This window comes from Ammospiza caudacuta, chromosome 3, assembly GCF_027887145.1.
Source record: "Ammospiza caudacuta isolate bAmmCau1 chromosome 3, bAmmCau1.pri, whole genome shotgun sequence".
Lineage (NCBI taxonomy): Eukaryota > Metazoa > Chordata > Aves > Passeriformes > Passerellidae > Ammospiza > Ammospiza caudacuta.
This window is the reverse complement of record NC_080595.1, coordinates 63,940,182-63,958,695: the sequence shown is the minus strand read 5'-3', so window position 1 is coordinate 63,958,695 and position 18,514 is coordinate 63,940,182. Positions and strand designations below refer to the sequence as shown.

At 36.2% G+C, this 18,514-nt stretch overlaps 1 protein-coding gene across 1 annotated transcript in view; it reads left to right on the top strand.

Moving 5' to 3' along the window:
* LAMA2 (laminin subunit alpha 2) overlaps nt 1-18,514 on the top strand; it is a 335,919-nt gene that overhangs the window by 64,094 nt on the left and 253,311 nt on the right. The window lies entirely within an intron of this gene.

Genomic DNA, 18,514 nt, shown 5'->3' with positions numbered 1-18,514 from the left:
CTGTGACTTTGTCTAGCCAAATGTTAAAAATCAGCCATGACAGATATTTCACAGCCTTTCAAAAACCTATTCCAGGGCTATGCTACTCATCAGGAGCAGTTTGTCCTGGTGTCCAGTTTGAACATCTCAAAATAAAAATAAAATCTGTGGCCTTTGCCCCTTCTTGTGTTCTTGTGGCTTAGCGTATTCATGACTCCTTGTGTACCTCAGACTCTTGTTTTCCTGGTGTCTTCTGCTAAAAAAATTTTTCTTTTTTTTAATCATGGGAACTTTAATGCAAGTGCTTTTCTTTGACATCTTTCAAGTCATAAGGAATTCACATTTACTTCACATAAGTACCACAGACTCTAACAAATTGTCATCCTAGGCTGGCTTTGAATCTGGAATGTTTACCAGATATGCTGGTCTATACTGTTATTAACAACACTGTTCTCAAATTAGCAGTGTTATTTATAATTATATATATTTGAATATAAATATATGTGCATTAAATACTCTCTTTTAATATGTATTGACTATATTTTATATAGCTAATTTCTGATACAAATTCTGTGTTGTTTCCTATAAACAGACATAGCATAGTATTCTAATTACACATTGATGAAGCTTGAAATTTTCGCATAGCTTGTCTGAAGTTCATTTTGAGAGGATTCTTGGTAACTTCTGAAATAAATTACTTCACAGTAGTTTTCAGTCATTTCTGTAACTCTTTATCTTAATATATTATCCACGCTTTGGCAGTGATTTGATTTTTATTTCCATTCTTGACACATCCACATACATAAAATAAAGTGGGAGCAGATAGTGTCTTTCAGGAGAAGGTTGTGGGATTTACCACTTTGCTGAAAAGAATTGACTTAATTAGGAAGAAAAAATTACTTCTATAGTCAGAAAAAATCCCAGTTATTCTTTACCTCTGTGACGTAAATGCTTATGTTAGCAAAATATACAGAACCACGTAATATGAGTGTCAATAAAGTAGTCAGCAGAGCACTGAGGAGTAGCTGAGGCCATTACAAGAAGATTCACTAATTATGCCCTCAGTGTGTGCCTTGCAGAAGCATGATAAACTTGCAGAAGTAAACTGTAGTATGAATGGTCCAATAGTAGTTGGACTAGGCAGTTCTGATCAAATTAAGAAATTAATATATTTTTCTCTTTGTTTGACTTCATCTGACTTCTGGTAGCTGGCATCAGAAGATTTTTGTCACCAAAGACAAAGAACTCAGACTCTGCCAAAGAATTCTACCAATTTTAAACAAGGCCCAGTTAAGACACAGCACCTGAATTCTGACCCATTCTTCCAACTTAAAATGTCTAACTTCATTAGATTGTACAAAAATGAAAAATCATCAAAATGCATTATTTTCTTCAGGCTTCTGTTTTGGCTGAATTTGGTTTCAGTTGCATTTTTCTTTAACTCATGGTTAAAGTGACTTACACAAAGTCATATTTTTCATATTTTTTCATGTTTTAAGATATCTACTCACAGAGTAGCTTCTCTGTCATGTAAGAGATGTTTAAAAATGGACAGCAGGACCTACATATTCTTAGTGGATTTATGTTAGATCTATTTATGTAGAATCAAATAAATATCTGATCCACCATATTACTACTTAACTGTGTTGAGTAAGCTTGGAGTTACCAGCATTGTACTCAGTTGCTCTGTCAGCTTCTGTCATCTGATACTTGGAGTTACTAAGTTTGTTAGATTGACCCTGTTAAGTAGCTGATGCTTTCCCCAGCACACACAGATCATTGTTATATCAAAATAGATTGTGGAGCTATATATGTAGATTTAAGTTGGTTCTCTGATGAGCAGTGAAAAGAGACCTTAGTCCCTGGTGCTTAACGGAAAAGAAGTATGAAATATTGCAGTACTATGTAAGAGCCTCGCATTGTTTTTCATTGCTGTCTTAATTTAATTTTATTAAATTAATGATTAATTATCATTAATTTTTCATTGGTGTCTTAATTTAACAGTTTTTACTGAAATTGTGTAGTCTATTTTTTTTCTGCACTCATCGCCATGATGTCTAAGTGTCTATTGAACTGTGTAACTGCTGGAGTGGGAATTTCCCCACAAAGGGAATTCAAGAGAATCCTAAAGTATCTAATAAATTATTCTGTAGGTCTTAAAGTTCCTTTACAAAGGGAGTCAGAATCAGTACTATCTTTTTTTGGTGTTAATGCTTGAGACACACAAAGAGGATTCCCTATTTTTAAAAGAAGAGGAAAGACATTGTCAGATTTTAATGTTTAAACATTATGTTTAAATAAATGGTTAATGAGAAGTATCTTGGGGTGGCCTACCCTAATTTACTTATGTGCGTATATATGTGTGTTTGTTCTTCCCTAAGTTGTGTGTTTCTAGAATGAAAGGTGCCCTTTGACGTCCCTTAATCTATGTCCAAAAAATGTACATTTTTGTCCTTTTTATTAGAAATAATAAAATATACATTTAGATATTGCAACCTCAGGATAAAAAAAGTACATATGTAAATATATATATTTTTTTTTTTTTACCTCTAGACTTTTTCTTTTGACATAATTTCCATATCTTTTATAAAACAGGGCAGATATTATCTCCATTTTACAGATGTGGAGAAAGGTTTAATGTGGGTCTCAGAATAAATCAGTGGTTGAGTTTGAAGCAGAACTTTGATATTTTGCCTTCCAGACATTACTGTGATTGATTCATATGTGTATACTTCATGGCAGAGGAATTTTTAAAAGCTATTTCCATTTCTTTTAACTTAAACCTCACAAAAGTGACAGAATCAGAGAGAAGAAAATCCCATCCTTTATGGAGTGCCACATGAAAGAAATTAATGGGTTTTGGTTTTGTCTTTGTTTACAAGCACAATGCTCTAATGGGAAAAAAAAAGTTATGCTCTTAAAAGCAGGCTTACAGTAAAAATGGAAATGAATAAAACAATAACGTAGAAATTGTGTGAGAAAACCATATATGAAGTTTTTGCTGTTACATTGCCAGTACCTTGTGTTATCTACATCAGGTGATTATGAGTTCTTCTAATTAAAACCAATGGATCTTTTTGACCTGAAAGAGCACCCCTCAGCTTCCCTAACTTCAGAACCCCTTTCTCTAGGTATTGGCAGATCAGAGGTTTATCTTGCAGATTTTTGGTTCATATGTATTATTTATATCTCTTCGTAATTACATATTCACATTTTCATAAATAATTCTGCTTACCAAAATTTTCCTTCTCATAAATGGTTGGGTTTTTTATATTTTTATGCCTGTGTTATTTTAGTGTCTTGTCCATGGGAAAGCCATCTGCTCATTCAAATATGTAATTTTTTAGAACCAAAAGACTTGAGAGTATAGTAGTTTGTAGCATTAAAAAAGAGAAAATGTGCAACTATAATGGGGGAAAGAATTCCCATATTGGTACATAGTCTGGTAAGAATTGAACAAAAGCTTAATGAAGTGGCACTTGAGACTAAATGCCAGAGTAATTTGTCTTAAAACAGACTGTTCCAGTTTTACTTCCCATCCAATTGCAGAGTGATTCTATCGCGAGAAGCTGCCCCCAGCCATTGGAATCCCTGTGGGAAAGATTTTCAAAATTTACTGCTAGGAACTTATATGGTTGTCAGCTTATTTAGTAACACTGCTTTGGAACACTGTTTTGGAAGTCACTTTATGTGTAGCCTCATCAGCTTAACAATCATCTAAAATCAGAGTATTAAAGATAAATTGTATTGCACCCAATCAGTGTCATGAATGTGCATATAAAGTGGGAATTCCAACGCCCTTCCTTGTGTATTTCAAGGAGAATGTTATAAATAAAATCTCATAGAGGTGCTTGAGGAGAGGGAGCCATACTTAAAAAAAATAGCCTTGGCTTTTTAATACCACATCTCCCTTAAATGAGAGATTAAGGTTCTAAGTCTAGCTTGTGTATAGAGATTATAATCCCATATGGTACAGTACAATTGCTTGCTGGACATCAACTGTGTGATAAAAAGTCATTAGAATCCAATTAAAATAGAGAAGAAGGATTAGAATGCATATTGGTTAAAAGAACAGAAAACTCTAAGGTGATAAAATAGTAACATATGACATGTTTTTGTCAAGGCTTGGAGCAAGATGAATCAAATATGAGCATCCCACAAGAATCATCAGAAAATGGAATTGTGCTACATGGCAGCAGGGGTACTTTTATTTGGTCTCAAGTGCATTGACAGTACAATTGAACCATTATTTAAGAAAGGATAAAGACCAGCAATATAATTTTACAGAGAGAAAACCACTACCACAGAAACCCATCTACCAAGCCATGTGCACTATGTCTCTCAGATATTGATTATATGAGAGGTTGGCATGAGTTGAGTAGAAATCTGTGAAGAATATTTGTGAATAGTTCTAATTTGAGTTGAGTAGTTGGCTAAAGATGACCCTAGGGGTTCTTTTGCAATATGAAGAATTAATTGAAATGTGTATTTCTGTTATCTTTCCAATAACTGGATAGCTTCTCTGTTTCTAATGAAAGAAAATTTCCTGTCACAGGATATTAAACTGATCTCCACTGGCTTACAAATTTAATGTTTTCAACAAATGGATAAAAACTTATCAATAAGGACAGATTTAGGCATGCTGTATGATTTAAATGGTAGAAAATATGGTACTTCTCCCTAGTGTTATTCAAAGCCTCCCTGGTTCCTGCTGGTGTGCTGCCTGAGAACTCCAGTAAATTTCAAGTGGCTTTGCCTTGGTCCTAGTCTAGGAACACCTGAATGCACTGCAAAGATGACAAGATTATGGTTAATATATTTGGAGTAGAAAAAGATATATTTTATGCTAGGTAATGCTGAGTGGAATTGCCTGCTGCCTTAAAAGAGTAGTTATATGGAAAGACACTAAGTAGATAAAAGGATCAGTACTTGAATTTTGCTGTTAGGGCATAGACTGCATAAAAAAGGCTACTTCACATCCAACCCAACTTCTAAGATTACCTATGTAATAAAAACATGGGAAACATGTAAAATGTAGATTAAAATAAGATTATACTTATTATTTCTCCTCTTTAGCTACCTTCTAATAGTCCTGTCTTTGTGATAAGGGTCCCATACTGAAAATATTTCAAACATGAATCTTTAAGAGGGAATTAATTTGTATATTCTTTTCAGAATCTTTTTTCAGCTCCTTTATGTGACACTCAAAAAATGTAGTCTAATTAATAATTATGTGTACTGTTAGATTTCATGAAGGTTCAAAGTCAGTACTTGTATTATTATTTTATCTTAGAAGAATGAAGAGACTTGGTACTGATTGCTAACTTTTTTAGGAATTTCAATCTGAGGATTTATGATACAAATGTAAAAAGTTCTCTTAGACTCAAAATTAGTGATGGGATTTTAAAGAGAGGGTACACTATTAGTGGATCACAAAAGCAGAGATGTGTTAGTAGATACAACTGCACTAGTTAGAGGAAAAAATACATAAGAATCAATATTCTTTCTTTATTAGAAAATGCAAACAAAACTTTATAATTAAAACTTTCAAATGAAGAAATGTGGCTTCAGGCATTTTGTTCTTTGCTGATTCTGCAGTGGCCATTGCACAGTTGGAAGCCCATTCTACAGAAAATTACTCTGAAGAAAATTCTCAGTCTCTCCCACTGTGCCTGTAGAAATGATACCACATCTATCTTGCAATTTTTTTTTTGACATTGAGGTGATGGCTTCTGTTGTCCTTCATCAAAAGAGGCTTTTTTTCCCCCTGGGGTGTAAGGAGAAGATTACAGTCTTTGTATTCTTAGTAACCAGAGTTATGTGTTCCCACCCAAATTTATTGTGTAAAAGTTTCCAATCATCTTTCCTCTCTTTGGGAGCAGCCTTTGACTTGTTTCTTACGAGTTTTCTGTTACACAACTTCTTGTCTCTCACTGCTAAATGTTCTTATTGATGTTCTGTTTTCAGCCCCAAATCCTTCTGTGCTCTACTGCTCCCACTTCACCTATTGCTTTTCTTACTCTGCGCCCTGATGTGAGAAATACAGTGCATCTCCGTGTGTCACTGCCCACACTCTTGGGTTGTGTAGTCTTCTCCTTGTCTTCCTGCTTTTCCTCTTCAGGTGTTGTGGGTTTCAAAAGCAGAAACCAGTGGTTTCTGGTGCCAAAACTGATGGACTCTTGATCACCCTTTCCTTTGCATTTAGGGCTTAGGTACGTCTGCTGAGTATTCTTTCATCCTTTTGCCTTATAAAAGTGTATCTCACTTCTTCCTTTCAGGAACTTCCTGATTTTAACCCTTGCTGTCTTGACAATGTCAGTGTTTATCCCTTTGTTCTCTTTGTCTGTAAAAGGAGTTTCTCCTGCTCTACCATCTGCTCCAGCTCATACATCAAAATCCCCCCAGTTTTGCGTAAAAGGAGTGCTGCATTTCTTTGCAGATAGGTAATCTGCAGTATTAGGTTTCCTGCATATTTCAGTTCTCAATACCTATTCTAAAATCTTCTCTTTTTCTGAATTTTCACTAATCAAGAAATAATTCTCTTCAATTTTATGTCTTAGTAACTAGACTCCATGGAAAATATAATCAAGTTTATCACTGTTACTTGGAAAGCATTAGTAGGAGCCCTTATCACCCAGCTGTGGTGGTTGTGAATTTATACAATTACAAGCAGTTAAAGCTGTCACTCTTCTAACCTGTCTAGCTTTGAGCTTTTGGGCCTCTCCTTCCCTTTCTCTTTTCCAGGCCAGCTGATTCAGAGAACACTTAAGTTTTAGAATTAGTTTTCAATATTACAACAAATGATCCCAGATATGTTTGTGAGTGTTATTGACTTGCTAAGTCTGCAAAGACCTTAACATTTCAAATGTATTTTTTGTATGGAATCCAATCAGCTCTGTCTTGTCAATACTATTGCTAGAAGTCTCAATGTGTAATGTGGAACTTTCAGGGGACACTTTTTCAGTGTGTTTCAGGGGACACTTCTTGCAGAATCAAAAAGTGTCGAAGGTCTGCATGAATGGAGCAGTCTCTTGCCTGAATGACTGAAAGCAACTTCTGTTAATTAGAAAAAGCTGCATAAAAATCTGCTGCTATGCATAAATGCAGAGAACACAAAAACTGTGAGGGGAGGGGGGTATTTTGCTAGCTTTCTGAACAGTGAGAACAGCCAAAGGAAAAAGGAAAACCCAAGAGATGTGCATTTGATTCATACTTCTGGAAAAGAAACCGTTTGTTTCCAGCTGAGAGTCCATTGCTAAAACCTTTAGTTATGCAAATAAATGTCATATTAGAGACAGTAGTAGCAATGAAACTTGTTAAAATCCTATTGGAAGACATTAAGAATTCCTTTACTTGATGTGTCATCCCATGCATTTTTAAAGCAATGTGCAGGGATTCATCTGCATGCAGTTCTGACTGATTTTAATGGAATGTAAGGATGTGACACCTGTAATGGCTCTGAGTCTACTTTTATAAGGAAGAAAAGGAGGGTTTTCACTAATACAGATAGGCACAGCTTTAACAGAGAAGTATTAAGAAATCTTGATATAATTCAATTTTCATGAATGGTAAAGTAAGTATGTGTAGGGATGTTCAAGATGGCTTATATTCTAAGCCAGATGTCTTTGGCAGTTACAAGCAGAAATTATATACCAGGTTGCACATTTTCTGTCTAATTCTAAACCATGGTATGTTGTTACTGGTTTTCTGACAGCCATCTGCTCAGACCTTATTTGATTTTTCCATTCAGTCACAGTTCAAGTAAGGGGACAAAATATGTGGAAGACAGGGAAATTATCCAATGGAGATAATATTATTAAATATTTTTTCTCACAAAATATATATTAAATATTGAAATCATACGCATATTCTGTTCTGTTTATGAAATAGGAGGAATTCAAAATTTACTACTGTGGCTACAGATATAGCTGCACTGTATATTGTATTTTCATATTTGTATATATTACATATATATAATTTGCATATAATATATGAATACAATACTATAGCTCTTACATGTATTTAGGAGTCCTTTTGTAGCAAAGTCCCTGGTGAACAAATTTAGGTGACACAGAATAACTATTTTGATGTACTAGAACAAAGGAATGCTGTAAAACTGACAAAGAGTGTTCACAATATGCTTTCATATTCTCATATGTAACTGGGCATTTCTTGATTCAATGCATAGTAGTAGTATAACTACACAAATATACAATTTAATTTTTCAATTTATTGTGCTGTTTTTGTTATTTGCAGTATTTCTCAGTTATTCAGCTAATTCATGCTTCAGAATATATGTGTGGAAATGAAACAGGCAACCTGTTCTATGAAAAGCTGGGCGTCTAAGACGTGAAGAATATATTTTGCATTCTGCCTTGATACTGAATCACTGAAGGCCTTGATCTTGCTAATTTTGCTTTGCATGCATTGAAATTGAACAGATCAAAGGTGTGTGGCCTTACAGTATAATCTGAGAAGGGCAAATTAGTTCTCATTTTAATAGGACATTGTGTAGCATGAATTTAAGTAACACATACACGTAAAATGGTAAATGTGAATGGTACGTGTAGCTAAAATTATGATTTAAGGACCACATGGATTTTTGGAGCATAGTTTGTGATTAGCCAACCTGATAGACTTTTGTGATGTGATAACAGACTTTGTAGATGAAAGGAGAAAGTGGATGTTATTTATCTTAGCTTTATTAAGGCTTTTTATGCTGTCTCAGTAACATCCTCAAAGAAAAGCTGATTAAATACAGGTCAGATAAGTGGACAGCAAGGTAGATTAAAAGCTGAGTGGGTAGCTCTGAATGGTTGTATCAGTGGCACAAGGTTCACCCAGGGGCAGGTCACTAAGGATCACTAGGTGGGCACTAGCAGTCAGTACTGGGGCCAATACTGTGCCACATCTTGACCTGGATGATGGGACAGAGTGCACCTTTGGGAGGTTAGCAGACAATACAGATTTGAACAGACTGGTTGATATGCCAAAAGGCTGAGCCAGAAGAGCATTGGCAGGCTGGAGAAACAGACTGGCCTTAGCAAAAGGAAGTGTGAAGTCCGGCATGTGGGGAGGGACAGCTCCATGGACCAGCACAATCTGGGGACAAATGGCTGGAAAACAACTTTGCAGAGGAGGACCTGGGTGTCCTGGTGGGTAAGCTGAGCATGAGCCAGCAATGTGGCAAAAACCCCAAACAAATGGGGTGCATTAGTTAGGGTGTCCACAGCAAATTGAGGGAGGTGATCATTCCCTGTCAGCTCAGCAGTAATGAGAGCACGCTGGAAGAGCTGTGTCCTGTTCTGGGCTTCTCAATACAAGAGAGACATGGACATGTTGGAACAAGTCCAGGAAATGGCTGGGAAGATGATGAAGGAATTGGAGTGTCTGTATATAAGTAGGGGCCGAGAGGACTGAGGTTGCTTAGTTTTGAGATGTGTCAAGGAGATTTTGTCTGCATGTGTATCAGTATGTGTCAGGAGGTGATAGAGAAGACGTATCTAGACTTTTTTCAGTGGTACCCAGTGGCAGGACAAAAGGTAATGGACACAAATCAGGAAATACTGGAAATTCCATTTACATGGAAGAGAACAATTTTTTTACTGTAACTGTAGCCAAACAATGGAATATATTGTCCTGAGGGGCTGTAGAGTCTGCATCCTTAGGGATACTAAAACTCTGTTCCACAGTCCTGGGCCACCTCCTCCCATGACCCTACTTGAGCAGGGTTTGGGCTAGATATGAGGTCTCTTTCAGCCTCAGTGATTCTCTAATCCTCTGAAGACAGTTCTTAAGAACTCTGCATAGAAGTTGCTAATTGGTGATTTCACATTTTTACCAGAATATGTTGAAAATTTATAATCCTTATCAGTATGTATTTGTAAAGCATTACAGCAGAATAGTGAGAAGTAAATCAGTTCAAAGAATGAAAATTGAACTTCATGTTTATTCAAGCTCATCAGTTGAAACACTTCAAACTATTTTAATCTGAATCCTCAGGGTAAATGTAAGTGCACAGAATCTCTTACATATGGTAAGATCAGTTTTTCCCTTTGCTCTTTGGTTTCATAAAGTTAGACTCAGTTTGGATCTTTTTTGTCAGCTAGATGATAGTGAATAGATGGATGACTTTTATTAGCCCCCATAACATGCCTTTTGTTACCTCTGGTGCAAGAACACAGCATACATCTCAGTCTTTCTGTTTAAGATGACAGTCTTGGAGACTCAAGGGTGCAGTAACTAATTCTGATTTTTCTGTGTGGTTTCAATGGACATTGATTTTGAAGTTATTGCAAAAATAGTCATATTCTTCATATTCTTTAGTGTCTGAGATAATGCATAGCAGAACCTTTTTTCATAAAGCAAGAAATCTGTCAAGACAAAAGTCATCAGTAAATTGCATCTGGAGGCTGTGGTTTTCCCAGGCTCTATCTTACCTTTGAGAAATACTGATTTAATTTTCTCAATTTTTCATGCTTTTTTTTTCTTTTCTCCTTCAGTGATGGGATAGACAAATCACACAGGTCTGTGTCTTGCTGTCTGTTTGCAAATGAGAGAAGTGCATGAGTATGTCTTAGTATGGAGACCCTGGTATTCAGTCATGGGGATGGAATAAAAATGGACATTTTTAGCCATGTCCTGCAGTTTGTGGAAGTTGTAAATTGGTGTGTGCTATCTGAGAGCAGAAGACATGTGATTGGGGAAAATTCCTGTTTACAGAAAACTGTTGTCTCTCAGAAGTTGTTTTACTTTTTCTTGTTAGGCCTGCTTGGCTGCCCAGAACCGTACTACAGCATTGCAAAGGTTTTAATGAAGATCATGTGGTCATTAAAAAAATAAAAGGAAATAACTATAAAGAGTGCGCTGCTGCTTGCTTCTTCATGCATAGTGTACCCTTTCTACAGATAAGATATTTGTACCACTGGGATTTTGCCCTTCAAAATTTTTGTCAAAATACAGATGAAATACATTTGAAAAACAGTGGGTGTCTGACTCAGGCTGGGCATGTAAATACCTTTGAAAATGAGATGTCCATTAAGTCTTTGTGCTTTGGATTTTTGATTCAGTGGGAGTTCTGCCACAAATGTCAAGGAGATGGGATTTCATCTTCACCTGTGTTTTTCCTGGTCTCATTTGCAAAACAACTTTTTGTGACGGGTCTGGGAAAAAAAGTATATTCATTACAAAGCAAGGAGGATGCTTATATATTTAATACAATAGAATATTATGGTAAGCCAGTAGCGATTTTTTCACTCAGTCTGCACCCTCTAAAACTGACAGAGTTTTGCTGTTAAAACAAGCAAAGTCCCTACAGATTTTCAATGCTGTGAGGTGTGGAGAGGCAAAGTAGTATTACTAGATAATCGATAAACCCTCTTTCACTATGTAAGTAATATAGTTTTGCTATCAGGCTTCTTCAGGTTAGTGTTTCATACTCTGGTTTTTGTGTAGAAGAAAAATATTCAGGAGGCTGAATGTAATGTTGCTTAGAAAGAATAGAGAAAATCACCTCTAAGTAAAAGCAAGCCATGTCTACCACCAAACATCAAAAACTACTTTTCCACTTCCTTTGGAAGGAAAAAGGCTGAGTGCTGAACAGTACTGTAATGCACAGTGATTTGGGGCAACTGACATAAATGGGTACTGAAACATTTGTTTTCCATTTTGTTTTCCTCTGGACAGATGATCCTGGTGTCAATTTTTGTTTTTTCCAGTCTGCATTCTCTGTTGTGTCTGGACAGTTATTTCTTCAAATTGGGTTTATTTTCCAGTTGTATAAAAGTATTCATCTACATTGTGGATAGAGTGCATTAAGTTACTCCCTGTCGTGCACAGCTGGAAGCAATTCAGTGCTGCAACATTTTGTTTTGTTTTGTCCCAGTTTTTTCTCCCCACTGTGTTCCCACAGCCTAGCATAGCTCTGCGCTGCAGCAGACAACTCTCTCTTTTTCCAGTGACACTTCTTAGAACATCGGAAATTGACATATTCTCTTTTGTCTTTTTAGTACAAATTCAGTGGCAAACAGCTCTGCTTGACTCCATGAACATTTCAAAGTGCTCTATAGACTAGGAAGATTGGCTTGAAAAGTTAGACATATTTAGGCAGGCTGTTTTATTTGCTTCTTTGAAGAGACTAGATATTTTGAGAAGATTGAAGGAAGTATGCAGTGCCAAATACTGGTCTGTTTAGAAGAGAGAAGAGGAATATGCAGGTCTGAACAGAGCTTTCTTTGAAGGAAAAAACCCCCTTTTTCTCTGTTCTAATGCTTTAATAAGACACAAAGAAATCCCAGAGCTGATAAACCAAAGTTTGTCTTCTATCTTGGAAGTATGTAAAAAAGCTATTAAAAATCAATACTGATTTTGCTTGTATGTGCAGGCACAGCAGTTATTTATATTAATTTTACCCTTGGTAAAATGAAATTCTTATTGCTGTGTAATCAAACCACAATATAGACATTAAATAATAGTGAATGCAAATTTCAATGTGCCTATAATCTTCTGTAAAAAAGAAGGATTACAGGCTCTATGAGTATCTTTGCAGTGGTCTTTCTTTCAATTTTCTTCTCTCTTCCAGTCTCCCCCACTCAGAGAGTTCCTTCCTTAATCTCTGCTGCTGTCTTCCATCTCCTATCAACCACCTATGGTGATTCCTTCTTTCTCATTTAAGATGTCTGCTCTTTCCTCTGTGCAGTAGCAGAAGTGTAACAGAGATTATAATCTTGGTCTTGTTCCTTGCTTGTGCTTCCATTAGAGTTCTGGAGTATAATTCTAGTGAGACTTAACCCCACCAGTTGCTCTGTAGGTGTGGGATGGTGATGTGATTGAAACAGCATTTACAGTTTCCCGTGAATTATATGAAGGGAAGGAAAGAAAAATGTGTCAGAACTGGTGAGCAGTAGGACACTAATATGCAAGGTAATTATTGTTTCCTGTACCCCTCCTTTGCTGTAGCTGCTTCTTGACACATTTTAAAAGTAAGTTACCCCAGTGACTATCCCCACTTCATAATGAACCTGTAATCACCATTCAGCAGCTGTAGATGCAGTTAATATCTTTGATTTCCCTCTAGAATCCCTCCATCCTCTCTCAGCTGGGGAAATCAACTCCGTGGGCTCTGAAGGTCAATCAAACAGTGCTGTTCCAGAAGGGAACATGACTGAATTCAGCAGCTGACAGGCTTTATGAAAATGTCTTGTACCTGCTACTTGTGTAGCTCATCTGCTTCTGCTGATCTCCACTATTGCAATAAAGCCTGTGGAAAATCTGTTAGTTTGGCAGGGGAGTAGGTAATAGGGCATGACAAAACAGGCAGGGCGCCAGGCATCTGATTGGTAGGTTTTATTCCACTGATACTCATGGAGCTTATAGGAGTTGAAAGTTGATGGGCACTCATGAAAAGTAGATAAAAGAAAGCACATGAAGCTGGGCTGTTATTTCCCTGTATGCAGTGAAAATAAGGAAAGCATAAGAAAATTAATTAGGTAATACTGCTTTGCAGAAAACTGCAAGGAAATTGCCAGGCTCAAAAGAATGTTCTGTGGAGGATCTACAGAACAAGATCTATTCCATAGAATAAGTAGCCATTGAGAAAACCTCTCTGGGTGCAAGGTAATAATGGGAAGTTGTATAGAGAACCATGGCTGTTGAAAGAATTGAGTATTGGCAAAAATATTACATTTTCATTAACAATGCCACACAAAATTAAGATTATAATTTCTCTTTCATTTTGGATGAATCTTGATGTTGGGATGCATATGCTACCAGCCTTAGTAAATAAAAAACTATAGATACCTATCAGCAGCAATATTGGGGAAAAATGTGAAGGAGTACAGGGATGTCTCCCTGGGTAAAACCCTGCATCAGCTAGTGATTTAGGGATGTTCTGAACTGGCAACTGGACACAAGCCATTTATGTTTAACAGCTCTGGATGAACCCTTGTTCTGTGTATTAATCTAATTAGGTTTTTATCCATTCTTGCCTTTGGAATAAAAATATTTTATTATATAACTTATTTATCTGTTCTAGAATTTAATTGCTATCATTGCTGAAAAGCAGTTTCATTTATAAACAGGAAAAATGTCCCAATTGGTGAAGAAAACTCCTGTCTGATAATTTGACTCAGCACCTTCAATTTGTGGTAGGATAACTAAACTTACAACGTTCGCTGCAGCGATTTACTTACTAAAGCCATTTATGATTTTGTATGCAGTTACACCATTTTATACGTCTCCCAATCTGTTTTCCAGTAGAAAACTCATAGCCTATTCATATCCAAATTTAGAAGTTGTTCCACAGCTGTGACACAGCTTGTCACACTTTTCTTCATTTTTTAGCTCTACCATATCCTTTTGGAGATGAGAGGTAAGGGATACCATGCAGTGTTGGAGTTCTCAGTACAGATGAATTTACGCAATAATGTAATGACATTTTGTTTCTATTCCTCAAGCTAGTGTTTTCACTGAAATATCAATAATAACTCTTTCAGGTCTGATAATTGCTAGTGAGAAGCAATCATATTTTCCCCCTGTGAATCAATTTCCATTCCTTGATTTCATATGCCATTTTATTGCCTAGACAAACCATTCTGTGGAATCTTTCTACCATTCTATGGTCTATGCTTATTTTAATTTTCATGAATAATTTTTATAATCAACGAGCAGCCATCTTAATTTTTATCCTCTTTTGTAAGTTTCTTATGTTGCTGTTGGAACAGAATAGGATTCAGCAAAGATTGGTATGGTTTTCCACTGCTATTCTCCATTTTTCAATTCTGACCTTAAGAGAGGTCATTCCTTCTTGTGTTATGATGGCTTGCTTCCTTTAATGGCCTTTGTGGAGTCTTGTGAAAGTCTGTCTACTAGTCTAAATGTGTTGAACTCACTAAATCACTGACATGCTTGCCAGTGTCTCCAGAAAATATTAGTATTAATAAAGGTTGGCTTTTGAGGCATCTGTAAAAAAAACACAGATTCCAAGCGGTCCTTATTTTTATCTTTAAGATAGGTATCTAGATGTGCTTTGATCCAGGGGCCATTATAAAAAAAGATAATGTAGTTAGTACCACACTTACTTAACTAAAACAGTGGCAGTGTAAAACTTGAGTACATAGGGGTTTGCAGGCAAGAAGATCCTGCTGATTTGCTGCTTTTCCTTTTTACAGTTTTTTTTTCTAGAACTGTTTCTGTTGAAAATGTATGCTAAACCCATTATCATTAATTCTCTAGTGACTTGCTTGGTTACTTGTGCATTGTACACCACTTTAAATAATTTGATGAATTTCTGTGTTATTTGCCTTTCATAGTTTAATCACCTGCCAACACTAAACAAACTTTCTATTGGGCTTCTCTGCACTAAAATCTTAATGGAATATGTTCCATGCTTAAAAAACAAAGTGTTGAGCAGAAAGATGACTCCCCATTTCACAGGGAAGAATCTGATACTTTCTCTTCACACAGGAGCAGTCCTTTGAAAAGCAGAAATTGAACCCAATTTTCTAAATCCACTACCTAATTGAAAGCCAATCTTTTCTCCCTGTCTCCTTCATGCAATTGCAAAAAAAAAGTCTTACTTTTTAACAGGTAGAAATTGTTGCTAATATGATTTATGCCAGTGACAAAAAGGATAGAAAAGACTGATATAGCTGGCAGTTGAAGGGAGAATTTTTTCTACTTACACTTGAGCTACACAAAATAGAGATGATGTGTTTGTGACTCAGAGGCATTTTAGCCAATCTTTTCACTGGAGCAAAGGCTTACAAAAGTCATTTAGCAATAAAGGAAGAAAAAGTCTTTGTAATAGTTTTAGCTGATCATATTTTTGGAAGTGTTTGATGGGAGGATGCCCATAGAATTCAAGGTGGGATTGATGGCAAAAGACTTTAAAATTTATTGGGAAATTGAACTGAAAATGTGCTAAACCAGTGCACCAATTTTAAAATATTTTTTTGTGTATGATTATTGTAATGAAAAACAAGGCAAAAAGAAATTAACTGTGCTATCTAGAGCTCTCTTGACATTTTTTTTCTGGTGAATTTATGATTGGAAGATGAATTTTTAACATGTGAAGCTCAGAAAATGTGACCAGATATATTAACATCATAAACAGACACATTTTTATTTCATATTCAAAAGACCTAGCTAAAATTTTCAAGAAAATGGTTTCATCTTCTGTATTGCTAGAATGTCATGCCTCTGTTGTGAAAATGTATATATCTAAACGTAACTGCTAGAAATCAATATGAATAATATTGCTTCTTCCATATCAGGCTTGCACATCAGATGTACTTTTAAAGCAAAGCCTTCTTTTGGGCTGTACAAAGAGATATTGTAGAATCGTAGAATATCTTGAGTTGGAAGAGACTCATAAGGCCTATTGAGCCCAGCCCCCTGGTCCTTGGAAATAAAGATTTTCAAAAAAAAGTTCAAATATGTAGTTGTTAATTACTACTTGTCAAAACCCCAGGGTTGAGGAATTAATCAATGGCAAAATGTGAAGTGCTGGCTGTAATGTGCATCTCTTGCTCTCTGCCTGTCACTCTGAGCCTGTGTGGAGCACTGTGAGGTGCTGGCATCCTCATGTGGGCTCTTCAGTGAAACACCCAGTACTTGTTTTGTTGCCTGTGTTTGTACTGATTATGGATAAGGCTGTTTTGGTAGCTTTACTGTGAGGTGCTCTGCAGGTTAAAGAGGTGACCTAAGGGTGAAGTTATGTTTGAATAAAGGGGTTTCTTAAGTACTCTTCATTTGTTTATGTATCTTACATTTAAAGTTTGTGTTAAAACTTAGGTAATTGGTGTGATTAGTGATAGACATAGACCAGGTAATATTTTTATAACTGTGTGAATCTGGAGGCTTTTTGGTTGCTCTCTTTCAGCTCTTTCTTGAAGGGTTTATTCTCCTGATGCCATGTACTGCAATTCTTTGCATGTAGGATCAATCTGTCCTTTGTATGAGGTTCACTTTTGAGGGCTTAAAATACTTAGCTCTGAACCAAATGCCAGACTCTTTGTTAACACTAAATGATTACTGGCTTCTGGACTATTAACTTTGTACAGCCTAAAAAGAGAATAATGAGGCTGTCAGTCAACATAGGAAGTTCCACAGCTATTAATTCATCTTCTGTGTTAATACTTATACAGATTTTTACCATGTGGCCCCATCACAGAAGGCAGAAAGCACCTTTGAATGCAGTGAATAAAAATACAAGAACAACTGTATAGATTTTAAAATGTGATGAAAATAAGCTTTAATCTATACAGAAGGAGCAAGCTATGTGATCAATAAAATCTCAAGTATTGATTGACTGCGCAAATTGGACGGTCTAGTAACTAATGGGCTCTCTTGCTCAAGCAGTATATTTACACATGGTTTTAAAGTGACCATGAGAGTCCCTGACTGACAATGTCAATGGACAGCTGTTCTATGTCCAGCCAAGCTTGATAATGAAATGGCACACAGGTTAATTGCAGAGACAAGCAGGAGACTGATGTTAAAGGAGTACTGAAAGGAGTCAGTTGAAGAGTGTTGTCCATTTGAGGAGGTCGAAAAGAAATGCCATTATAAAGGGAGTTTATAAAGAGAGTTCAATAATGACTAATTCAGTTTTTATTAAAACCTTATTTTAAGGTTATAATAGCGTAATAGGGTTGGAAGCTGGATGAATTGCAAAAGAATGACTTTTGGGCCACTTGAAATTGTCATAAAATGAATCTAAAAGTGATCCCAAGAGTCCATACATCAGCCTATTTTTTTTTTTGGATGGTTGGTTTCTTGGTTGGTTTGAGTAAAGCTTTTTTGATTTAACCTGTAGCCATGGCAAATTTGCTTTTGAAGGTACAGAACTGGTTGATTTCATGAGAGGGGTACTAATATATATGTTTAACACATACTATCAGTTTGTCTCTGTGGATCAATTTTATTACGGCTTAAAGGTTTCCATCAGTACTTAGTGAGAAGGAGTGTAACCCACCTTCATGAATGTTCTTCATATGGTTTATAATCTTTATAGCTTACTGCTACATATAACTTTGCTCAACAGAGCACTCAGACGTGCCTAAATGCTGCACTCAATGAGAATTATAACACATCACTCAGCATGTGCACCTGGAAAAATAACAACACCACTACCATGAAAGATATGATGTCGTATTTTCTTCTTGAGGAAAGGGAAGCATGACATATGCTATTCATGTTGCTGGATGAATTACCCAGCTGCTCTGATGACAAAGGCGTCTATGAAGTCCTAAGCAGAACAGTAATACAGTGTAATGCAAGTGCTGCAATCTGTGGTGAAAAAGCTTTTCCATGGAGATATCAGCAGGAAAGAAGAATGATAAAGAGTTTTCATAGGTACATTGTGTACAATGTTGCAGTGGCCAATTGTGTAGGAACACAAGGTTTGATTGTGAAACATAAAATTTTATGACGCTTTGTATGTTTCTGTATTTTCTCCTTTGGCATCCTGCTGTTTTTCATGATATAACCAGAAGGTAGCAATTTGAATTTTAGAAGAATGGGGAGAAACCCATCA